The sequence below is a fragment of the Pinus tabuliformis genome, chromosome 2_1 (genome assembly GCF_031772625.1).
Source record: "Pinus tabuliformis cultivar Carrire ecotype Pingquan chromosome 2_1, CPIR1, whole genome shotgun sequence".
In the NCBI taxonomy this organism is placed as follows: Eukaryota; Viridiplantae; Streptophyta; class Pinopsida; order Pinales; family Pinaceae; genus Pinus; species Pinus tabuliformis.
This window is the reverse complement of record NC_142299.1, coordinates 810,951,441-810,976,169: the sequence shown is the minus strand read 5'-3', so window position 1 is coordinate 810,976,169 and position 24,729 is coordinate 810,951,441.

Below are 24,729 nucleotides of genomic sequence, written 5' to 3'. Positions count from 1 at the left end.
ATTCAAATTTCAATGTTCTTCACTCCCCCTATTGAAATGAGATTGTTATTGCCATCAACAATGCCCCTTAAGGTTACATGAGCCCCAGGTATGAGAAAGCCAAAACCAAGTTACTTAGCAAGGAAAAATCCAAAATCCAGAGAGCTCTAAGACAATGTACAAATGCTTGAAGAGAATATGGATTATCCATTGTATCTGCTCATTGGACAAATGTTGAAATCATGTCATCGATAAATCATAAATGTTCTTATTGTGTCCATTCATAATGTGGTCTTCCTTGCAGCCCATGATTCAACATTTGGTGAGACTGTTGCTAATATTCCGTAGCTCTTACCGAAAACCATTACAGAAATTGGGTTGTGTAATGTCATTCAATTAATTATTGATGATGCACCTAATTGTCATACAACAGGAGCAATCACCAGATGCACCTAATTGCAAGGCAGCAGAAGCAATCATTGAGTAGGTAAATCCTCATGTTTTTGTTCTAGGTTTTGGTGCATACATTGAGCCTTTGATGCATGATATTATTAAGTTGAATCCTAGCAAATGTTGAATGAATACCTTGTACAAAAGAGGGAAAAAAATAAAATTCATCACCACTGATGAAGCCAATTAATACATTTTCCACACTCATTCTAAGTTGGAGCTACTTAAGCTTGCATGGACCAAATTTGTTCCATATTACCTCAATATCAACATAAACAAAGTCTTTTAGACTTATTATTTGAAAATTGCTATTTTTATTGAGTTGTATCATCGTCCTAGGTTCTAGAATCTATGTTTTTTTTTTTTTTTTTTTTTTATATATGTTTTCAAGTAAAACTATGCCATCCCAGTTGCATGTCCTCTAGAAATATGGGGTACCTTCCAGCCTTCCCCGAAATCTGTCCTGTCATCTCCCTGTCCCCGCGACACTAAAATTAGATGCAATATAGCGAAAGACAAATTGAATTAGTTTTGGCACAAGTCAACTTTTGTCATGTACCTGATGCCCAAGAAAACATCCGCAAGTGCAACCCTTAGTGAGAATGTTGTATATATTTCTAGCCCTAATGACTAATTTTGATTTTGGCAACTTTCTTTATTGCTTTTAAAAACTAAAAAACCCTTGGTTTATAAATTTACTAGTTCCTTAGGTTGACTTACCAAAGTCACAGGAAACAAGGAAAAGGGAAAAAAAAGAAGATGTTGGTGAGCATATGTACACAACTCTTACACCTTTGACCAAAAAACAATTTGAGCTTTTTGACTTTTAGTTTTTTCTTATATCACAATGTCAATATGCAAAACAAAATAAAATGCACAGCCATAATTTTAAGAGAATACAAACTCATTCTCATCTGCAAATTTAGGATATATACCTTGTCACTAATTGCATCTTGTATAACTACTATATCTGTAGAGATAGAACTGATAATTTCTCCAGTGCTGGTCTTCGTGTCAAAAAAAGTAACATCTTGGCTCAAAACAGATTTTAAATATTGCATTCTCATGTGAGCTGATTGTCGCTCCCCTGTTTGCATCCAACATGAGACCTCTGCATAAATCCATACAAACAGCTTATTTTCAGCTATTCAACACTGTAGATTGTTTGCTGGAAGGAAAATGATACAAAATATCAACTACTCTAGAAGGTATAGGCCATGTGTTCAGTTGATGTATTTATTTTAAATTATAAAACCAAAAAAAAATAAAAAAAATTGAAGTGAACTTTAACTAAGTACGGGTATGAAAACCCCTTGTCTAATATTCTCTTTTTACTTGCAAAATATTGAAACCAATAATCACACACCAATCCATGACAAACAAAAGTTGTGAATTGGATTGGAACATACCAAACCATCCCGATACCATGATGACAAGTCCCAAGTAGAAGAACTGGAGAGCGTGCTGCAAAAGTTGCTAGACAAATTAATATTGTATGCTCAAACTTTAGTTCAGAAAAAGTGCAATTCTAAACTGTCTTTTTCTCTTGTTTACTTGGAAAGGACTGAAATTGGCCTAGGCATAGAACCGTTGAAACCTTCAACATAACAAAAGTCTCAACCATACAAGAAGGTTACAAGCATGTTATATAAGGAAATATTATGTTCACTATTAAATAAAAAATTATTTATTGAGAAGGAGAGGCTACTAAAAATGAACAATTTTACAATATCCTACTTTCTTGACACTGGAATACTATTTTTTTCTGATTAATTTTAAGTGTGGCATAATATATATTTCCTTTGCTAAAAGCTAGTTAAGGTTGTTTGTGAACATTCTCGTGAGATTTCCAATGAAGTGTCATTATCATATCCACATTTGAGGCATCAATGTGACAATGACTTCTACCTCAAATAAACTGAAAGGAATTCGCATGGAAAGAACAATTTAGAATGCAGAAATTGGAGTATCAAAAACACTTATAGACCCTATCTTCCCTTCATAAGCCTGCAACTGCATTTTAAAAAGTTAAAATGAAGTAATAGCCCTCTTCCGATACAAAAAACTGATTCCCATACCTGGACTGCAGCTCACCGAAGGATTGACGAGGAAGCCTGGAAAGACCTAAGCCCATTCTCTGTTGTATTTTTCCTTTGTGTTGTTTGTTTGTAGATTTGTTCCTTCTCATACTCTTTCCCCTCCGTTCTCCCTCATTCTATTGCAGGTTATCCATCAAAGACATGAAAAAAGTATTCCTCATGTGGCGTATGCTTTATGTTTTGTCACAAAATGTAAAGCTGGCAAAGAAGGTTGGACCACTAAATTTATATGCAATCATGGATGTAATGAGGGAAAATCTTTCACTACTTTATATACCATGGGAGGAGGAATCTCCATGGGATATGGTTGTATTTAAAACCCTCAGAATCAATACCAAAGCAAGTTAGAGAAAAATACATTTGGGAAGATGAAGAAGCACAAAGAAAGCATGGTAATAAGAAGTACAAAGAAAGCATGGTAATAAGAAACAAAAGGTTCAATCCAGTGCCAGATCTAGATTGTTCAGCCAATATCCTAGTGCAATTTGTTCCACAACCATGCTTAGAGGGCATGGGACAATAGTAGATTTCCTTAATAATGGTGCTAGAGGTGAGACGAATGTGAAAGCAGTGAGGTTTCTCTATTCATGTGGTATACCATTCAAATTTCAATGTTCTTCACTCCCCCTATTGAAATGAGATTGTTATTGCCATCAACAATGCCCCTTAAGGTTACATGAGCCCCAGGTATGAGAAATCCAAAACCAAGTTACTTAGCAGGGAAAAATTCAAAATCCAGAGAGCTCTAGGACAATGTACAAATGCTTGAAGAGAATATGGATTATCCATTGTATCTGCTCATTGGACAAATGTTGAAATCATGTCATCGATAAATCATAAATGTTCTTATTGTGTCCATTCATAACGTGGTCTTCCTTGCAGCACATGATTCAACATTTGGTGAGACTGTTGCTAATATTCCGTAGCTCTTACCAAAAACCATTACAAAAATTGGGTTGTGTAATGTCATTCAATTAATTATTGATGATGCACCTAATTGTCATACAGCAGGAGCAATCACCAGATGCACCTAATTGCAAGGCAGCAGAAGCAATCATTGAGTAGGTAAATCCTCACGTTTTTGTTCTAGGTTTTGGTGCATACAGTGAGCCTTTGATGCATAATATTATTAAGTTGAATCCTAGCAAATGATGAATGAATACCTTGTACAAAAGAGGGAAAAAATTAAAATTCATCACCATTGATGAAGCCAATTAATACATTTTCCACACTCATTCTAAGTTGGAGCTACTTAAGCTTGCATGGACCAAATTTGTTACATATTACCTCAATATCAACATAAACAAAGTCTTTTAGACTTATTATTTGAAAATTGCTATTTTTATTGAGTTGTATCATCATCCTAGGTTCTAGAATCTATGTTTTTTTATTTTTATATGTTTTCAAGTAAAACTATGCCATCCCAGTTGCATGTCCTCTAGAAATATGGGGTACCTTCCAGCCTTCCCCGAAATCTATCCTGTCATCTCCCTGTCCCCGCAACACTAAAATTAGATGCAATATAGCGAAAGACAAATTGAATTAGTTTTGGCACATGTCAACTTTTGTCATGTACTTGATGCCCAAGAAAACATCCGCAAGTGCAACCCTTAGTGAGAATGTTGTATATATTCCCAGCCCTAATGACTAATTTCGATTTTGGCAACTTTCTTTATTGCTTTTAAAAGTTAATATCCCTTGGTTTGTAATTTAATAGTTCCTTAGGTTGACTTACCAAAGTCACAGGAAACAAGGAAAAGGGAAAAAAAAAGATGCTGGTGAGCATATGTACACAACTCTTACACATTTGACCAAAAAAAATTTGAGCTTTTTGACTTTTAGTTTTTTTCTTATATCACAATGTCAATATGCAAAACAAAATAAAATGCACATCCATAATTTTAAGAGAATACAAACTCATTCTCATCTGCAAATTTAGGATATATACCTTGTCATTAGTTGCATCTTGTATAACTACTATATCTGTAGAGATAGAACTGATAATTTCTCCAGTGCTGGTCTTCGTGTCAAAAAAAGTAAAATCTTGGCTCAAAAAAGATTTTAAATATTGCATTCTCATGCGAGCTGATTATCGCTCCCCTGTTTGCATCCAACATGAGACCTCTGCATAAATCCATACAAAATGCTTATTTTCAGCTATTCAACACTGTAGATTGTTTGCTGGAAGCAAAATGATACAAAATATCAACTACTCTAGAAGGTATAGGCCATGTGTTCAGTGGATGTATTTGTTTTAAATTATAAAACCAAAAATATAAATAAAAAATTGAAGTGAACTTTAACTAAGTACGGGTATGAAAACCCCTTGTCTAATTCTCTTTTTACTTGTAAAATATTGAAACCAATAATCACACACCAAACCATGACAAACAAAAGTTGTGAATTGGATTGGAACATACCAAACCATCCCAATACCATGATGACAAGTCCAAAGTAGAAGAACTGGAGAGTGTGCTGCAAAAGTTGCTAGACAAATTAATACTGTATGCTCAAACTTTAGTTCAGAAAAAGTGCAATTCTAAACTGTCTTTTTCTCTTGTTTACTTGGAAAGTACTGAAATTGGTCTAGGCATAGACCATGATGACAATTTAATTCCCTATATACAAAAGCATGTATTAGGTGTTGAGAATGGCTAGAAATATGAACTGAAGATATATATACCTCCTTTTGATTGTAGTTTCACAGGTTTAATACTGTATAATTATGAAAGTAAAACAATTAAGTAAATTCCAAAACCTTATCTCTCTTTCCATTATTACAAGTTTATTCTAATAACCTATTGATATCCAAACAGTTAGAAGGAGACCTGACCCTCCTGTTGCAAATTCATTGTTTAAAATTAGTTTCGTGTGTGAGGATCTCAGTTTGGACAAACGACTATCAAACTGCAAATACCCCCAAAAATATCAGTATATGCAATTCTCTATTTTCTAGTACAAACTTAAGCACTCTGCATCAGATGCCAAAATGTGTAGGCACTAAAATTATTGAAAAACAAAACTGCCTTAAACTTCCATCTGTATTCCATTGATGATCCACTTTCTAATTCAGATTCCGCTAGCATTTTGGACATGAGGATTTTATAAATAGACTCCTTATGTGAAGCAGTAACCATGGACTCCTGCAATAAACAGCAACAACAATGACAATACCAACAACGCAGATAACTTTTCAGATTATATCTGGAAATATTTAACAACATATATATCAGTGTTGCAGCCAATCAACCATTATGTAAAAATTACTACTACTACAACTTTTATGCTTGATTACGTCTAATCTGAACCAAAAGAATTAGATTTCAAGTTCCAACCTCTTTAAATGGGCATTGAACCAACTACAAACCACTTTATCTATATTTTGATGAAATGCACACCCACCAACCTCTTTAAATGGGCACTGAACAAACTACAAACCACATTATCTATATTTTGATGAAATGCACACCCACCACTGGCCACTTCCCCTCATTCTGAGGATGGTAACCAAGGTTAACCAACCAGTTGCAATTTTGGCAAACTAATCCAACAGAGACATCGAATGACACCCATGACATTCACAAAGGCAGCCAGCCTAGAGACTTGGCTCTGCAACCTCACACTTGCAATTCATAGCACTTTAACCACATGAACTAACTCATCAGGTCACAATCACCTATAACTGTTATTATCCTCTTTCGTATTCTTTGTAATATTATGCTTATGCTACAAATATATCTGCAATGATTGCTAATTTCAAGTGCACTTTGTCTCCGTGTACTTATGGTCAAGCATTTATCTTCTCCCCTTACACTCATGCATTGCACTTTCTTGGTGCAAATTCCTCATCATAAAATTGTTCATGGAACACCTCCACGGATTCATAGAACAACCCCACTGAAAATTTTAGGCCAAAAAGGAATATGATCTATTGAATACATGGATACAAAAGACGACCTGTTTTCGTTGTAATTTTGAATTCAGTAATCATGATTATCAACGTGATTTTGAAAATTTTATAATTATTTTATGTTTAAATTTTTTATATATTCGTTAATGTTCATTTTGACTGTAATTTCACAGGTTTAATACTGTATAATTCTAAAAGTAAAACAATTAAGTAAATTCCAAAACCTTATCTCTCTTTCCATTATTACAAGTTTATTCTAATAACCTATTGATATCCAAACAGTTAGAAGGAGACCTGACCCTCCTGTTGCAAATTCACTGTTTAAAATTAGTTTCGTGTGTGAGGATCTCAGTTTGGACAAACGACTATCAAACTGCAAATACCCACAAAAATATCAGTATATGCAACATTTATTAATTCACCAAACTCCAATCTAAAAATTCAGCATGCAGATACTACCGAATCGACCAGAATACATGAAGAGAACCTTAAACAAACATCATTCATAACCTACTCAGGGCTTCAAATGGGAATTGAGTTCAAACATGATGACAATTTAATTCCCTATATACAAAAGCATGTATTAGGTGTTGAGAATGGCTAGAAATATGAACTGAAGATATATATACCTCCTATAAAAAAGAACATCTCCACGGATTCATAGAACAGCCCCACTGAAAATTTTAGGCCAAAAAGGAATATGATCTATTGGATACATGGATGCAAAAGACGACCTGTTTTCATTGTAATTTTGAATTCAGTAATCATGATTATCAATGTGATTTTGAAAATTTTATAATTATTTTATGTTTAAATTTTTTATATATTCGTTAATGTTCATTTTGACTGTAGTTTCACAGGTTTAATACTGTATAATTCTGAAAGTAAAGAGAAAATGTCTTAAACCTCTCTATTATTGAAAATATAAGGCGTACATTTCAATTTCAAAGGCCCTCACGCACGATAAAAAATAGTCCACATCCCCAAGCTGGGGACTCTACCTACTCAGAATACACACAAGTGCAAAAGATATCACAGCAATCATAACATGATAAAAAACCTAAGATTAGAAACCATATTGCTTGCATGATGTATGCAACTTCGAATTTACACCTGGGTGCTCTGGCACATACGCCACTATTTTTTTATTTATACTTAATAATAACCAGCATTTTTTTCTTACTGAATTTCTTTTCCAAACTTACAAGGTGTTGCATTCGTCTATCCATAATTTATGGCTTCACTTTAAGAACAAAGGAAAAATGTAACAATTACTTGGTGACAATGGGGCATTTATTTTACCAGTGTAAAATGCAATATGGAACATTGGAAAATGTAACTGAAAACAAAAACCGATAACAATCAATCATGAAAATGACGAGAAATCATAAAGCCCAAATCTTTCAAATTATGAATGGCTTAAATTAAATTCATTTACACAACATACTAAGAAGATGAATTACATGACCAATGTCAGGTGAAAGACCAGGAATGTTTGAAAGTTTTTAAAAATCATAGTGATGATCATAAATCACTTTGAGAGGAATGCAAGAAAATGTAATCAACTATCTGCAAACTCAGGTGAAAGACTAGGAACGTTTGAAAGTTTTTAAAAATCATAGTGATGATCAGAAATCACTTTGAGAGGAATGCAAGAAAATGTAATCAACTATCTGCAAACTTGTGAAATCAAACAACATTTATGAATATGAGATTTTGGGTTAGGATTCTGGACATACAAAATTAAATGAATTTTTAATGCTTTCGTTAATTAACCACCTAAACCAAGATGTATGCAAAAAAATGTAATCAACTATCTGCAAACTTGAGAAATCAAACAACATTTATGAATATGAGATTTTGGGTTAGGATTCTGGACATACAAAATTAAATGAAGTTTTAATGCTTCAGTTAGAAGGAGAACACACTGATGCTCCCTTTTCCCGTTTCCTATAACACAAGAAATCCACCACTGCATACTGCAGCCGCTTCCCTGTTAACTTCCACCCGCATTTTTTAAAACCAAATAAATGACTACCCGCCCATCCGCAATAAGGAAGGGTTTGTGGTTACCTGGAATCCGAAGCAAAGCAATTCATCAGCCATGATCTGTGCGTTATCCATAAATTCATCCTCCACGATAATGCAAGAGAATGAATCATAATGAACAGGGTTAGGGTTAGATGCACGCAGCAGAGCCACCGAACTATGTTGAAAGAATTGCAAATTGGATTATGGTTAATAGTGCAAATCAAGATTTAGTAGTAGCATCGAACGGTGGAAAAACATTTAATCGTCTAACAAATGATCTAACCGTCAGGATTATGACAGCAAGGCAGTTGGGGGAGTTGATTTCAGAGGGGAATGCCTTACGGCATAATTATGTTACAAGTGGAATAAGTGAAATGGTTTGACTTAATATCATACAAAATGTATGAGAAATAAGAATCGATTTTTTTTTCAAGTGTGATTAAATTTAGTAGAGATTTGGAGATCCCATTTCCATACTTGGGCATTGGAGATTGGGCCATTATAGTAGCTTCCTCCTTCTACCTTAGTGTGGACCATGGATAGTAAGGGGGTATGCTTATAGGTTGTTAGTATTGGTGAATGCTGATTTCAAATTAATAGACACGATGTCTTGATTTTTGGAACATCTGACTGGTTGTGCATGAATTATATGTCGCTTACATGTTGATTTCATGATACCTACTTACATCCTTGTATGTTAGGTTATTTTTGAATATTTTGATTACATGTATCAGTCTTGTAGATTGATTACAAGAATTGATCGCTTATGTTTGACTACATGCGGTTATGTGTATTGGTAGTTGGTTTGGCTTTACTTATGCATATTGTTGGTTGTGTGTGGCAATGTGAACAATGGAGTAATGGTTGTTGTCATGCATGAGGTCATGGTTTGTGTAGTTTATATGGTCATGCATTAATGACTGGACTCTAGCTAGAATGGTGTGTGTATGGTTTTGCACTCATGTGTCATATGTCTATATGTAGTTGTTATGCATGTATGGTCTTGGTTATGATTATGCATGTATAGTAGGGAAAACATGACTTGTGAAGTCATTTATGAAATTTAGGTCATCATGATGCTATTGGTTGTTATGATGCTAATGAGTTAATTGAGATAGAGCAAGGGATGTAGATCATCATAATGAGGTTGCAGCATTAGACTTTGGGATAAGAGAAGATCGTCATACAGGTAGTGTATGTTTGGTATGTAGGTATGTAAATTAAGGATTATTATATGCATTAGGGTTATATACATTAGGTTTATGAACATGTATTTGATGTTATGGTTACATCCATCATAGATGTTAGATGATTAGCATGGTTATATGCACATGTGTCAGATAGTCAAGAATGATAGTAACCTGTAGTTTTATGCATTGCTATTGTTGTTTTATATTCGATAACCTGATGATTATGTTGTATGTTGTTGATGAGTATGATATATAGCTTATTGTTGTTATATGCTATTAACTTGATGATTGGGGTCATTTCATTGATAAATTGATGTTATAATTTGGATTGGTCATATGCGTGATGGTTATGTTCATTTCCTTGAAGATCTTGATGTTATATGTATTGCGTTAACCTGGTTTGACCTATGCAGATGGTTATGGTTGCGATATTCAGGTATGAACCGACATATTTGTGAGATGGTGTCATACTAAGCCAGATTGATCATAAATATGTGATTGTTATGCATGAACGACAAATGATTATGAGCTTACTATGTGAACATGTTAGTAAGATATTATTATGGATATCAGGATTTATGTTAATATGTTGTGAAGTTGTATTATGCTAACCTAGATTGATTGTGCAGACAATATAGCCTCCACTAAGGTAGACTAAGGTATGAGTTTGCTTATGTATTATACTTAGTGTTTTATAGTTGATTATGTCTTCTATTTGGTATTTGAGTGTTTGGTGCCTATTATGTCATCTAATTAATTTAGTTAACATGGTATGTTTGCAAGTGGCTGGATCATTAATGAGTTACTTAATAAGAGTATGTGTTCAAATGATTTTGTTTTAAGATGATTGTACTAACACATATGTGTTGAGACAATTGATATGCACTTGAGTATAGTAGGTGATAGTTGCAGTATTATGATTGATGACTATGAGTTGACTATGGATTATGACATGATTGTTAGTCTTGGTAACAATTGATTTCAAAATGATAAATATGATTGTCTTGATATTTGGAACATGTGGTTGACATGTGTAAGCATGATGTAGGGACTTGCATGGAAAGAGAGGTTACCATGAAATATTGAAGAAGGTTCGGGTTGATATTTCCCTTGGATGCACTGGTAACCATGGGGATTGAGTCATGGTGTTCGTTGTTAGTCTTGTGCTTTTGGTATTTTGTGATTTTCTTGTGCTTGATTTGCAGATTTTTTTATGTCTAGAGTATGGCCATACCACTTTGTTTGTGGATTAATGTTGTTATTGGTTTTTATGGTCTTCTTCTTTCTTGTTTCTTGTCTTGCCTTTTATGTTTTGAGTCTTGGGAATTGGTTGGGAAAGTGGAAAGTTGATGGAGCTTAAGGAGAGATGTGTGGTACCTGAAATGTAATGTAAGATTTAGATGAAGCTCAGTGCATGAGTAAGCGCAGCAGAAGGAAAGACTATGAAAGTTGGTTGGATTGGTTTGGTCCATTGTGGTAAATGGACAGCAACAGTGCAGACATAGGAAAGGTAACCATACAAGGTAAAGTAAATGGATCAGAGGTGTCATATGCTTTGCCTATGTTGGGAACTGTTTCTCTCAATGCCTGTGCATAAATAAGGAAGTTTTCTTAACCTAGACCTTATGTTACCTGGTAGTTATCTTATGATCATGATTATGTTAAAGTTTATATATGTATACATGTTTGTATGCATGTATGTATGTATGTCGCTATCTGACAAGATCATGGCTGTTTTATGCTAATGTTTATTTATGTATGTATGTATCCATGTATCTATGTTACTGTCTGATAGGGTTGTTAGGGATCATTCTTGTGGAGGAATGATTTCTTATGTAGGAGAACGACATGAAGAGGTTCTTGGTCTTACGAGGATCAATTGGGAAGAGTAGTCAGGAAAAATATATGAGGTTAGTATCATGTGGATATGATTTGGTATTGTATACTTGTATTATGCCTATGTTTATGTTATGACATGTAATGTTGAAGGATACATCAGCAAAGTGAAAGCAGTGTGGTCTACAACATGCCAGGATAAGCATGGATGAGATACTGGAAGCAAGGTTTCTTGGTAAGGATAGTGTGGTTTTGGATGTGTGGTACTATTGTTGAGCATACGTTGTATATGTTGTACATGTTGGATCTATGATGTGTGAACTTATGGTGTTGTGTATACATAGCATTTGTACATGTTATTTATGCAATTTTATGTACATGATGGTACAAATAGGGTTATGCGAATATTGCATATGGGGTGTTGTATACATATTGTATGGTCTTCATTACATATATGTGGCGTGTGTGCATATGGTGCTATATACATGTTGGATATGTGGTATTTTATACATATTGTACTGTGTGCATTATGAATATGCAGTGTTGTGCGTGTATGGTGCTATGTGCATGTTGGATATGCAGCGTTGTGTGCAGATGATGCTATGTATGTGTTGGATATACAATGCTATGTACAAGTGGTGTTGCGTGCATGTGATACATTGGTACTATGTACATATGGTGTGGTGTGCATGATTGTACTAGTGGTGTCATGTGCATGTGGTGTTGTATACACATTTTACAAGTAGCATTGTGTGCATGTGGTGTTATGTACATGTCATGCATATGGCGTTGTGTACATGTGGTGTCACATACATGTTGTCACTCATGCGTGTGGTACTGTGTACATGTGGTGTCACATACATGTTGTCACTTGTGCGTGTGGTACTGTGTACATGTGGTATTGTGTACGCATTGTATAGTGGTGTTGTGTACATGTGGCATTGTGTACGCATTGCGCAGGTGGTGCCATGTACATGTGATGTTGTGCACACATTGTGCAAGTGGTGCGTGTACCAGTGGTACTATGTACATGTCGTACCTATGGTACTGGTGTACGTGTGGTATTGTGTGCATGTCGTCGATATTGTGTTATGGCATGCGGTATTATGTATATGCATCATGTAGTCATGGTATTGTGGCATGTGTACTCGTTATGTGGTACTCTGTGTGGGTACATGCATTGGGTGGTATTTCACATCGAGTATTGATGGATGCATTGTATTGTATACATTGGGTGTAGGTGTATGTGTCATATGTCAGGCGTAGATGCATGTATTGCATGGTGTGGTATGTCGTGTTGTTGTATGTGTGTGCTGCACACTATGTGTCTATGCACATGGTTGAGGAGAAGGCACTGAGTGTTTGTCAGGTGTAGCAACTGATTTGGAGTGCTTACAGAATAAAGATGAAGGTAGAAGCTAAGGATTGATGAAAGGATAAGTATCAATATTGCATTTTGGTTTTAGTATGCATGTGATTTATGATTGTGGTCTATGATGATCACATGTGATCTATGATTTTGATTTATGATGGTTACATGTCATTTATGATTTTGATGGTTATGTTTTGAGCTAACCTAATGTGATAATTTTATACATGTTGATTTGGTCAAATATGCTAATTTGACTTATTGTGACAGGAAGCGAACATGATTGCAAATGTACCTTATTGATGAGCTACCAATGAAGTATGATGTGAATTTATTTTAATTTACTTTAAAATTGATGGAAGTTATGTGCGTAGTACAAGAATCATGAACATGCCCAATTGGGTAGTTGAAATCAACTACACGAATTAGCAGCTTGATATGGTGGTTTGGTGGTTGCTTATGGTGTTTTGGTAGTTGCTTTATGATGGTTTAGTATTTGATTTATGTTGGTTTAGTATATGCTTTATGGTGATTGATGTATGCTTTATGATGGTTGATATATGCTTTATGATGATTTGATATATGCTTTATGTTGGTTGATACATGCTATATGATGTTTTGATATATGCCTTATGACGCTTTGATAGATGCTATATGATGGTTAATGTATGATTGATATATGTTTGGTATATGATTTGGCATATATATTTTGATGAGGTTGTTATATGTACACTCGTGTATGGATGTAAATACCATAATGAGTTGTGTTATAAAGCTCCACTACACGGTATGGGTGTTATGTTATTATGCTATCATGTGGTTATGTTATCATGATGTTATGATGTCATATGAATTTTTAAACAGGATGATCATTGTAAATACCGTAATGAGCTATGTTATAAAGCTCCACTATGCAGTATGTTGTCATGTTTTCATGATGTTATGTCTTGAGCATATCTTTCATTGTAAATACTGCATCGAGCTGGGTTATAAAGCTCCATGAGCAGTATGTCTTCTCTCAGCAGGTTGTTGAGGTATATGTGTGATTGAACACCGAGGATGGTGTCCCCCAAGGGGGAGGGTTCTGTAACAGCCCTGGTGAAAATTCCATGTAATAAATATTAAAAACAATAACCACGGATGACTGGGACATGTATTCCAAGCTAAATGTTGGGCAAGACATCCTAGGGGGTGTTCATTTGGGTATTTATGGTTAAGGAAATTGGCAAAGGAAATGGCTAAGGCATTAAAGAGGCAAAAAGGTATTTTGGGCACATTTATTTATGAAAATAGTGGAAATTAGGAGAAAAGGAAGGTGAAAGGTCACATTTTGCATGTGAGGAGGAAATTGAAGAAAAATAATGGAAAACGAAGAAAATAGAAGCCTCATTAATAAAAAGGCTTATGAGGATTAGTGAGCAAGACTTGGTCAGTTTAGCTTTGGAGCTCTCTCATTATTTTCTCTCTCTCATACTCTTGGAGACTTAGAATTTTCTTGGAACACTCTTGGAGGGTATGGCATACTTGGATTCTTGGAGCAAGAAGGCAAAGGAAGAACATGAAAGTGCAAGAAGGCATCGACCTCAACAACTACATCAGATTTGCTTGCAGGTATCGAGTTGTATGTATGATTTATTCACTAGTTTTTACATGCATGGCACATGCATGTGGTTTCTTGGTTGTGATCTATCATTGGCATGGATGATTGCCTGGATCGACAGTGGATTGCCTAGTCTTGCCATTTTCTAGATAGCCATGGTGATTGTGGGTTTACTTTCATTGCTTTGTCTTGGTTGGTTCTCATTTTTCCATAGCTTGGGTTGAGTTACTAGTCTTGGAAGCCCATGTTGAACAAACTCTCTGGAAGCCCTGTAACAGCTTGGGTTGAGTTACTAGTCCTCGAAGCCCTAGTTGGACAAATGCTTTGGAAGCCATTGGCAGGTTGAGTTACTAGTCCTGGAAGCCTTGGTTGGACAAATGCTCTGGAAGCCCTGTATAAGCTATGGCTTGAGTTACTAGTTCTAGAAGCCTTGGTTGGACAAACTCTCTAGAAGCCCTAGAAGGCTTGGATGGAGACCAATATGATGATGGTTTTTGGTGATGTTGACCGTAAGGTGGAATCATTGTTTGATGGGTTGAGGTGGGTGGCCTCTAGAAGCCTTAGATGAGTTTGGATTGATGTGTTCCATGAGATCCCACATTAATGCTTGGAATATGGCATGGGGGTGATTGGCTAAAGAGAGAATTGGCTCAGCCAATCTATGGTCAGGTGGAACGTGGTAATCCCATCTCTGGTTGGTTCATTGCATTTTTTAATGAAAAAAATTCATTCCCTTGATTTTCATGTGCAAATGTACTGATGTATATATGGATTTTGATGGCTGATATGTTTATTTTATTTCTATTCCTATTATGTTTTTTTATGCACATTTACCCCGGAGGTTGTTACATTGATTGCACTAAAAGATGATTTTTACAAGCCAATATGAAACATATTTGTAATTCTTTCCATGTTCAATATTAAATTGATACATGATATGTTTCAGTTCATTTTAAGTATCAAAGTGACTTGCATCATATTAAGATTGTACTTATATCATGTTATGACTATGCTCTTGTAGATGACCTCAAAAGAAATAAAATTGAATAAAATTTTTTTGTTGTTTACAAGACATCTTTTAAAATTGAATAAATTTTATTTCAATCATATTTGTGTTTTTTAATTGAACCTTGAGATAAGGAATTGATTGAAATATACTTAAAAGAGTTGACCATGAAATGGTATATGGGTGTGTCACAAAATTTTCCATATATAGATTTTTTAATTATAATATGGATGACTTTAGAACTCAAATAATTTATTTATTAAATCATTGTAATAGCATACATGTTGATGGCATTAAAAGGCACTTTCTACAAGCCAATATGAAGCATATTTGTAATTATTTCCATGCTACATATTAAATTGATACATGATATATTTTAGTTCATTGTAAGTATCAAAGTGACTTGCATCATAGTAAGATTGTAACCATATCATATTATGACTAAGCTCTTGTAGATGACCTCAAAAAGAAATAAAATTTAATAAAGCTTATTTATTGTTTACAAGACATCTTTTAAAATTGGATAAAACTTATTTCATTTTTGTTTGTGTTTTTTAATTGAACCTTGAGATAGTCAAGTAAATTTAGAAAAGTTCATATTTAAACATATAAAACTATAGAAACATATATCATTAATTGTTTTTTGGTATATTAAATTCCAATACATATGAATTAAATATAACATTATGACTAAGCTCATGTAGATGACCCGAAAATAAATAAAATTAAATAAAATTTATTTGTTGTTTACGATACATCTTTTAAAATTGGATTTAAAACTTATTTTGATCCTATTTGTGCTTTTTAATTCAACCATCATATATGTTAGTTCATTTTAAGTATCAAAGTGACTTGCACCATAACTTAAGATTGTACTTATTTTCTAGTATATGAAACTATAAATCGAAATTGTTAAATATTTTTTAATAAAAGTTATACTATATAAAAAAAATTGAACTGGCGAAATAATTAACAGATCCATAAACTTCAAAATTTAATGAGCATCCATAAAAAAGATTAATAAAAATACATAAACTGAAATAATGAATGTATCAATAAATTGTCCATATCGATTTTTACAAGCCAATAATGAAGCATCAAACATGAAATTGTAGCAAAGAACAGATATAGAAGACAACAAACATTGATTACGGAGTTCGTCCCTGTTGGACTATGTGTCCAGGTTTGCTTTCAAGATGGGTGTCCATTTTATTAAGGATTGATCTAAGGAAGTATTTACATAGAAAAACACCAAACTGAATGTGTTCACATGCACGTCTAGTCCTTTCATTAGAAATCTCTCTCTCCTAGCTTTCCAATGCCTGTCTCAGTTCCCAATTCCACCTCTGAATGACCAAGAAACACTGAAAACAAAACTATCTCTCTCACAGAATTTGAGCGCAAAGTCTTCAAAACCTCTAAATAAATCCAATATCCCTTCATTATGTGTACAAAGGGTTTTATAATGAAGAATCTTGAACCTCTTTTCTAAATATAGGAAATTGTTTGTGTATTAAAGTCTTTAGGTCTTGGTCTTGGCATAGTGCAACACCTTGGAGATAAAGACATGGTGGTTCATTTAAAAGTAGCACAAAACATAACAAAAAACCCCAAATATAAACTTTGGTTATCCATTATTCTGCTGGCGGTCAACTGACATCACACATTAGATAACTGTTTCCATGTGACTGGCGGAGTCCCTGGCAGTGAAATGGCTGGTTGCCACATCGGCGATCAACTCCGGCAGTTTCAGTTAGTTGTTTCCGACGGTGGCGGTTGTGGTTGCGATAAACGCAAACTGCATGTTTATTCACATGAACCTGACGTAGCTTCTTCTATGATGAAGGCTGGTGGTCACATCACTTCCCTGTTGCATTTACATGCACCTTTTGCAAACCTCCGACAGTTAATCTCTGCGCGGTCAAGACCTGTGTATAACATTTTCATTGTATTGGTTTTATACTGTGGTCTGATAGTGGGTTTGTTTGCATAGATTTTACACCATAGTGTGATCCAAATGGAAAATGCCATCAACCGATGGTATTCATCCACCCATGGAATTTACCCATGGTATCGTAAGTGGCATCCACCCATGACATTTATTCACCCATGGTATTGTAAGTGACATCCACCCATGGTATTCATTCACCCATGGTACTTGCCCATGGTATTCATTCACCCATGGAATTGACTCGTGGTATTGTGACATCCACCCATGGAATTGACCTGTGGTATTGTAACTGAAAAATACTATAAGTAACAAGTCGCATTTTTATAAAGAACATATTGTCCACCACAATGTAGACCTTATAGTTATTATCTGTTTTAATAAAAAAAATATTTGTGGTTTTGTTTATTGGGCATTCTACTCTTTTTCTTCTGGAAATTTCAATTTTTCAAATCTTGGGGGCCTCCCCCCCAAGATCCATTTAAATCTTTTAGATCTTGAGGGCCTCCCCCCAAGATCCGGATTAGTGGTATCAAAGCAGGTTATGATTCCATGGGAATGAGGGTTTCATGCATATTTCAGTTTCAAATTTTTGCAGCAATATTCAACAAACTTCAGGCATGCGTTGCGACCTCCACAGAGCACTTTCTTGGGCCAAGAAAGAAGAATTTTTTTTTTCATTTTTTTGCAGGAATAATTTTTTTGGTGGCGAGTTTGTAGATCAAATATGAAACATTTGGTACAATATTTACAAAAACAAATAACAGATCTGGATTCCTTGTGAAAAAATACCAAAATTCAAAAAAACAATCGGCCGAATCGGAGTCTAGATGAGGGAGATATCGTTGATTTAAAATCAACTATGTTGTAGAATTTTTATTTATTATTATTATTATTATTTTTTTTTTAATTTTTTTTTTTTTAATTTTTAATTTTTTAATTTAATTTAATTTAATTTTTTTATTTTTTATTTTTATTTTTATTTTTATTTTTTTATTTTTTTTGTTTTTTATTTTTTATTTTTATTTTATTTTTATTTATATTATTTATTATTTATTATTTTTTTTTTATTTGACGACAACTGGTGGACAGAGATTTTCCTACCATTTTTTGAAGTTTTTGTGCAGAATTTCAAAAAAACATATCGTAGATCTGAGCTCCTCTTGAAAAATCACTCAATTTAAAAAAAAAATGGGTCAAATCGGAGTTTGGATGTGGGAGATATCGCTGATTTAAAATCAACTATTTTTTCAGAACTTTTGTGATGGCGGGAAAATTGCAGCACGAATCTGAGATTCTAGAGTGTCCAGATAAGGATTTCCAACACATGGTAAGATGCAAAATGGTTCATATGCTTCCAAAAATAGGTTATAATAAATATTCTGAGTTATATTGACCGAGTTATGTCGATTTTAATTATGGAGCAGCATTCGTAGCGGGTTCCCGTGGGAGACGTGCCCTCCCACCCTAGCCTATGTAGGCACCTGCTACTTCATCAACAACTAACATCACGGTTATGGGTCAACCACACAAAATCCTTGTCATCGAGGTCCATTTGTTAGGCGGCACACTGTTATTATCACAGTTGGTCACAATAATTATAGGGTATCTCTATCCTTAGATCTTCATTTGTCATGGTTATGAGTCATCCACAAACCCACACTTCATTGAAGTCCATTTGCTAGGCCGCACACTGTCAGTATCACAGTTGGTCACAAGCATTACAGGGTATCTCTATCCTTGGATCTTCGTTCATCATGGTTATGGGTCATCCACAAACCCACACTTCATCGAAGTCCATTTGCTAGGCCGCACACTGTCAGTATCACAGTTGGTCACAAGCATTACAGGGTATCTCTATCCTCGGATCTTCGTTCATCATGGTTATGGTTAACCACATAAAACCTTTCTCTTCAGTGGCTCTTCATATTCAATAAAGGCTTCGCAGGAGGGAACTTCATGCAATGGGGACCATTGCTTCTTAAGGAGGGAGGAATGATCTGAATGGAAAATGGCATCAACCCATGGTATTCATCCACCCATGTTATTCATCCACCCATGGAATTTACCCATGGTATTGTAAGTGGCATCCACTCATGGTATTTATCCACCCATGGTATTCATTCACCCATGGTATTTTCCCATGGTATTGTGACATCCACCCATGGTATTCATTCACCCATGGAATTGACCCATGGTATTGTGACATCCACCCATGGAATTGACCGTGGTATTGTAACTGAAAAATACTATAAGTAACAAGTCACATTTTGTAAAAGGACAGATTTTCCACCATAATGTAGTCCTTACAGTTATTATCTATTTTAATAAAAAAATTCTTTGTGGTTTTGTTTATTGGGCATTCTACTCTTTTTCTTCTAGCAATTTCATTTTTTCAGATCTTGGGGGCCTCCCCCCAAGATCCATTTCAATCTTTTAGATCTTGAGGGCCTCCCCCCAAGATCCGGATCATAGTGTTAGGTCTAGGACTTTAGCATAGGTTTAGTGCTAGATCTTTACAAACATTTTTCCTCACACCATAACTCATTTTCACTAAGAAGACTTTCTGCACCATGAAGAACTGAAGACAATACTGGCAAAAATGACGAAATTGAAGAGTTGAAGATGAATAAGACTTCCTTGTCGAACTAGAATGATGTAAGATCCTACTAGATCAATCCTCTCCACTTGAAAGCTTTTGGACCACAAATTTTTGATCTAAGCAGATATCAAGTCAGGGTACAACTCCCTCACTCTTCTGATCTCCATCCACCTCGCCTTGCTTAGATTCATACCCTTGAGTCCCACTCAAAGATATTCAACATCTCCACGCCTTGAAGATCAAAACTTCTTATCCAAGATGGTACCTTCCTGCAACTCATTCATATATTTAGGTCCCAAATCATCAATAGTAGGAATCTGTGTATCTTCGTCCAGATCCATGATCATCGAAAGTTCATACAACTTCAGATTTTCCACATTTACAAATCAATATGCAAGCAGGTAAATCTAATTGGAATGCATTATTTCCAATCTTTTCCACAATCTTGAAAGGACAATACCTGATGGGTTTTATTTTCTTACCTTCACCTTTCAACCTATCTTTACTAATATACAGCCATACCTGATCGCTGACCTGAAAATGAGGATCGACTTGATGCTTGTCATGGCACATTTTGTACTTGGCCTGACTCTTCTCTAACTAATCTTGCACTGCTTCATGTATCTGTTGTATCCGTTGAATGAACTTAAATTCTTTATTTGAATCAGCACATCCATTCACTTTATCGACTTCACTGAACATGAAATCCATTGGTGACTTTGGTAGATACCTAAAACATGTTTCAAATGGCGATCGATTAGTTGAAGAATGTAAGGCTTGATTATAAGCATGTTGCACATAGGGTAAAGATTCATCCCACAACTTAGGATGTTTGCTTCAGTAACCTCAGGGAATATGTATCATTGACCTGTTAACCACCTCTGTTTGTCCATCGGTCTGTGGATGAAAAGTTGTGCTCTTCTTTAGCTTTATGTCCATGAGTCCCCACAAAGTGGACCTAAACTCTCCTACAAAACGAGTGTCTCAATCATAAATAATGGAAGTAGGTAACCCAAAATGAATGCATACCTACTCAAAGAACATCTGTGAAGTCTGTTCAGTTGTCACTTTATTTTTTCATGGAACAAGAATGCACATCTTGGTAAATCTATCAACCACAACATACATGTAATCATGCCCTCTCCTGGACATAGGAAGTCCTCCAACAAAGTCCATGGAAATGTTGTCTTATGGTCGTAAAGGAACTGGAAGTGGCATGTACAAACCAATCTTTCGATTGCTTGGCTTGCTAGTCTAACACATCACACATCCTTTAATGTACTTTACAACTATTTCATACATGTAAGGCCAGTAATAATACCTTTGAATATGCGCCATTGTCTTGCTTACGCCAAAATGTCCTGAAATGCGAGAAGAACGTGATTCCCAAATAACATGCACTCTTTCTATCTATGGTATGCACAACTTACCCAGATGATATAACAACCTACCATGAACATGAAAATTGACTTCTTCCACCTGAGTACCATGAGTTAGTGATTCATAAATATCTTTGAAATCAACATCTGTACTATATTGTTCTAAATAGATTTCATGTTTCAAAGAAATATTATGCATCACTACTGAAGCATTCAAAGATGGTCTAGACAACATATCATCTACTTTGTTTGTTACTACTTTCTTGTACTTAATTACTAAGTGAAATTGCTGAAGAAATCCCATCCATCTGTAATGAGGAGATTGTTGCAACTTACTTTGAGACTGAAGGTACTGAAGCAGCTGATGATCTATGTGAATCACTATTTCCTTACCCATTAAATAGTGTTTCCATTTTTTTACACTTTTAACCAAAGTAAATAGTTCTTTATCATATGTCAGATAATTTATAACTTCCTTAGAAAAAGTTTCAGAATGAAAACAAATCGATTTCCCTTTTTGAAGTAAGACTGCACCTATTGCATAACCACTAGCATTTGTTTCAGTTTCGAATGGCTGTTGAAGATTAGGTAAAGCTAGATTGGTGTTGTGACAAATTTCTGCTTAAGTGTATCAAAATATTTTTGTTGTTTTCCTCCCCACTGAAAAGAAACTTTAGAACCTGTTAAAGCATGTAATGGTGATGCAATCAAAGAAAACTGAGCAATAAATTTTCTCCAATATTGAACGACACCTGGAAAACTCCTAACTTTAGTCACATTATGTGGTCTTCACCATTTAACAATCACATCGAGTTTAGCTGGACCTATTTTAAAATTTCCACCTCCAACTATGTAACCAAGATAATTCAATGAAGTTTTCCCAAACTCGAATTTGGAAAGTTTAAGGTACAATTTTTCCCTATGCAACACTTCAAAAACCTGTTTAACATGCCTAACATGCTCTTCCATACTTGTTACAGATCCATTTGGGCACATCACTCCCATCATCCAGATTGGTACTATTGGGGCTCATCAAACCCTAATTCAGTTGCTACATGACCTAGACAAGTCACCACTTTGAATGTGTCCTTCCCTGAGAGTTTCTTGGCCTGAAGCCCTCCAGAATTGCCTCCTTGAGGGACCAGTGCAGCCTTCATCAGGGTAAGTGCACTTTAGTGTAGGTAGGCCCATGTCAGGGTGCTCTGCAGAGCACCTAGGCCCACTTTGACATGCGCTGGGCAAGATTGAGCGAAATTCACATAGGGTTCTAGGAATATTCTTATATTTTGGAGCCGTCTAGAAGATTACCACACGTATCATCTCCTATGAGCTCGAAATTGTATATGGAATGAGTTAAGTAACCTCCTATCCTCTCATCCCTTCCGCCATGGAAACTAACTCTAAGTTTGGAAGGCCATTCAATACCCTCATTTATGACCAAACCTCCTCCATTTGCCTATAAATTGAGCACTCATCTAAGTGATCAGGGGCTGGACTTTGAGAATTTGTAAGGAGATACTGTTGGTGTGAGAATTGAGAGTATAAGAAAGTGTTGGTATACTGCTAGAGTGTTGTGTTATTGATGTGATGTTGGTTGGAACCCAAGCTAGAAGAGTGACAATGGATCGGACTTCATGGTTATAATTTTTCCTTCTACTTAGTAAAGTTGTTTACACCTTTTTTCATATGCTTATCTTGATATATGATGTTTATGCTTGCAAGTACTTTTTGAGCGAGTTAAGTTTGAGAAGGAGCGATGGGAGCCATACAAAGGAGATAAAAGGAAAGCGAAAGAACAAGTAGGTCCTTTGATTCCCTTGTCTTATTTGTCATCTATAGAAAAATGATAAGTGCTCTAAATTTGTTGTTCTAGGTATAGCTACCTACCTAGGGAATTATTATTTATCTCTAGATGCAAAATTCCTCGTAACAAATTGGCGACTCCACTGGGGAACGATCATCGTTTCGGGTAGTTTATCCACATCCTAGGACACCCTAGTAGACTTTACTTGCCTTCATTGATCCTATTTCAGCCCTTTCGAAGTTTTTTGGTCAAAATTTGCATTAGAATGCCTACTATAGGAATGTGCTAGAATCAGTGCACACTTGGTTAGGGTATAGTGTGCTGATCAGTGCACCCTTGGTCAGGGTACAGTGCACTAATCAGTGCACCCTTGGCTTAGAGACAATGCATTTCAGCGCACTGTCTCCCATTTAGACCTGTGCTGATCCACCTTAGGTCAAATTTCCACCTTTGGATAGGGGTTTTTCACCAAATTTCCTTTTGTTTCTTCTTGCTGAATGATCAATGAATGTTATGTCTTTGAAATCAATTTGTGTTTCCTTTGCTAGCCCTAATTTAGCCTTGATTGTTAGTGTTTCTTAAATGATTTCTTTATCACTATCAATTCATTATCAAAGTTAGTTTATAGTCGATTAATCTTTGTTCAAAGGAAATTGTTGTAAAAGTCTTCATTTCTTTCGAAAAGGAACTGTCGTAAAGTCTTCATTCTTGCAAAAAGATTGATTGATTGTATGGCATTAGTTTCCTTTTTTTCATCTTAACATTAAGGTAATTGAAAAGAAAAACTTGCATTTTGCATTGAAAAATTTTGTGTGTGCTCATAGGAATGGTTTAGGGAAATTGCATTAGATGTGCTCTTTGTTCTTTGATTAAAAGAATCTAATTTCTCTATCCCTACTAGCTAAGGTTTTTCATTGTTAATTGAATGAAAGAATGTTTCTCATGTTAGTTGCATTCTAGGAATTGAAAACATACATCATGTGGTGAACCTTGAAAGGCAAATTGTTAACAAGATCAACTTAAAATTAACATCAATTAACCTAATGGAGCATTGTCACTTAACGCAAAACATTTAGAGGTTCTAGGCTAGAGACATGTTTCGATGTCGTAAAACATAGCAACTATCACTAACTTGTCTGTGATATATTCCGAGAGTGATACCTCATTCCACATACGTGAGTATATCGTAGCTCATCCACATACCTTTGGGTATATAGGGCAGTGTTACAGTACGTAAAGTATATGGGAATGCTCTAACCATGCGGTTTCACATTAGACAACGCTAATATGGATTGGGCCTCCATGTACTTTCATGTGTATATGGGAGGACAACACTAAGTTTCTATCCATCCTTAGGTAACCGAGTCAGCCGCCTTGTACACTATGATACACCGAACACAACAATCGGGGAGATTGCCTGCCCATACTTCTCGGTTCGTTGGGAGGTATTATGCAGTTCACAGTTGCTTGGTAATCCTTTTTCCTAAATCATCCCTATTTTGTTTTGTTATGTTATTTTGATTAAA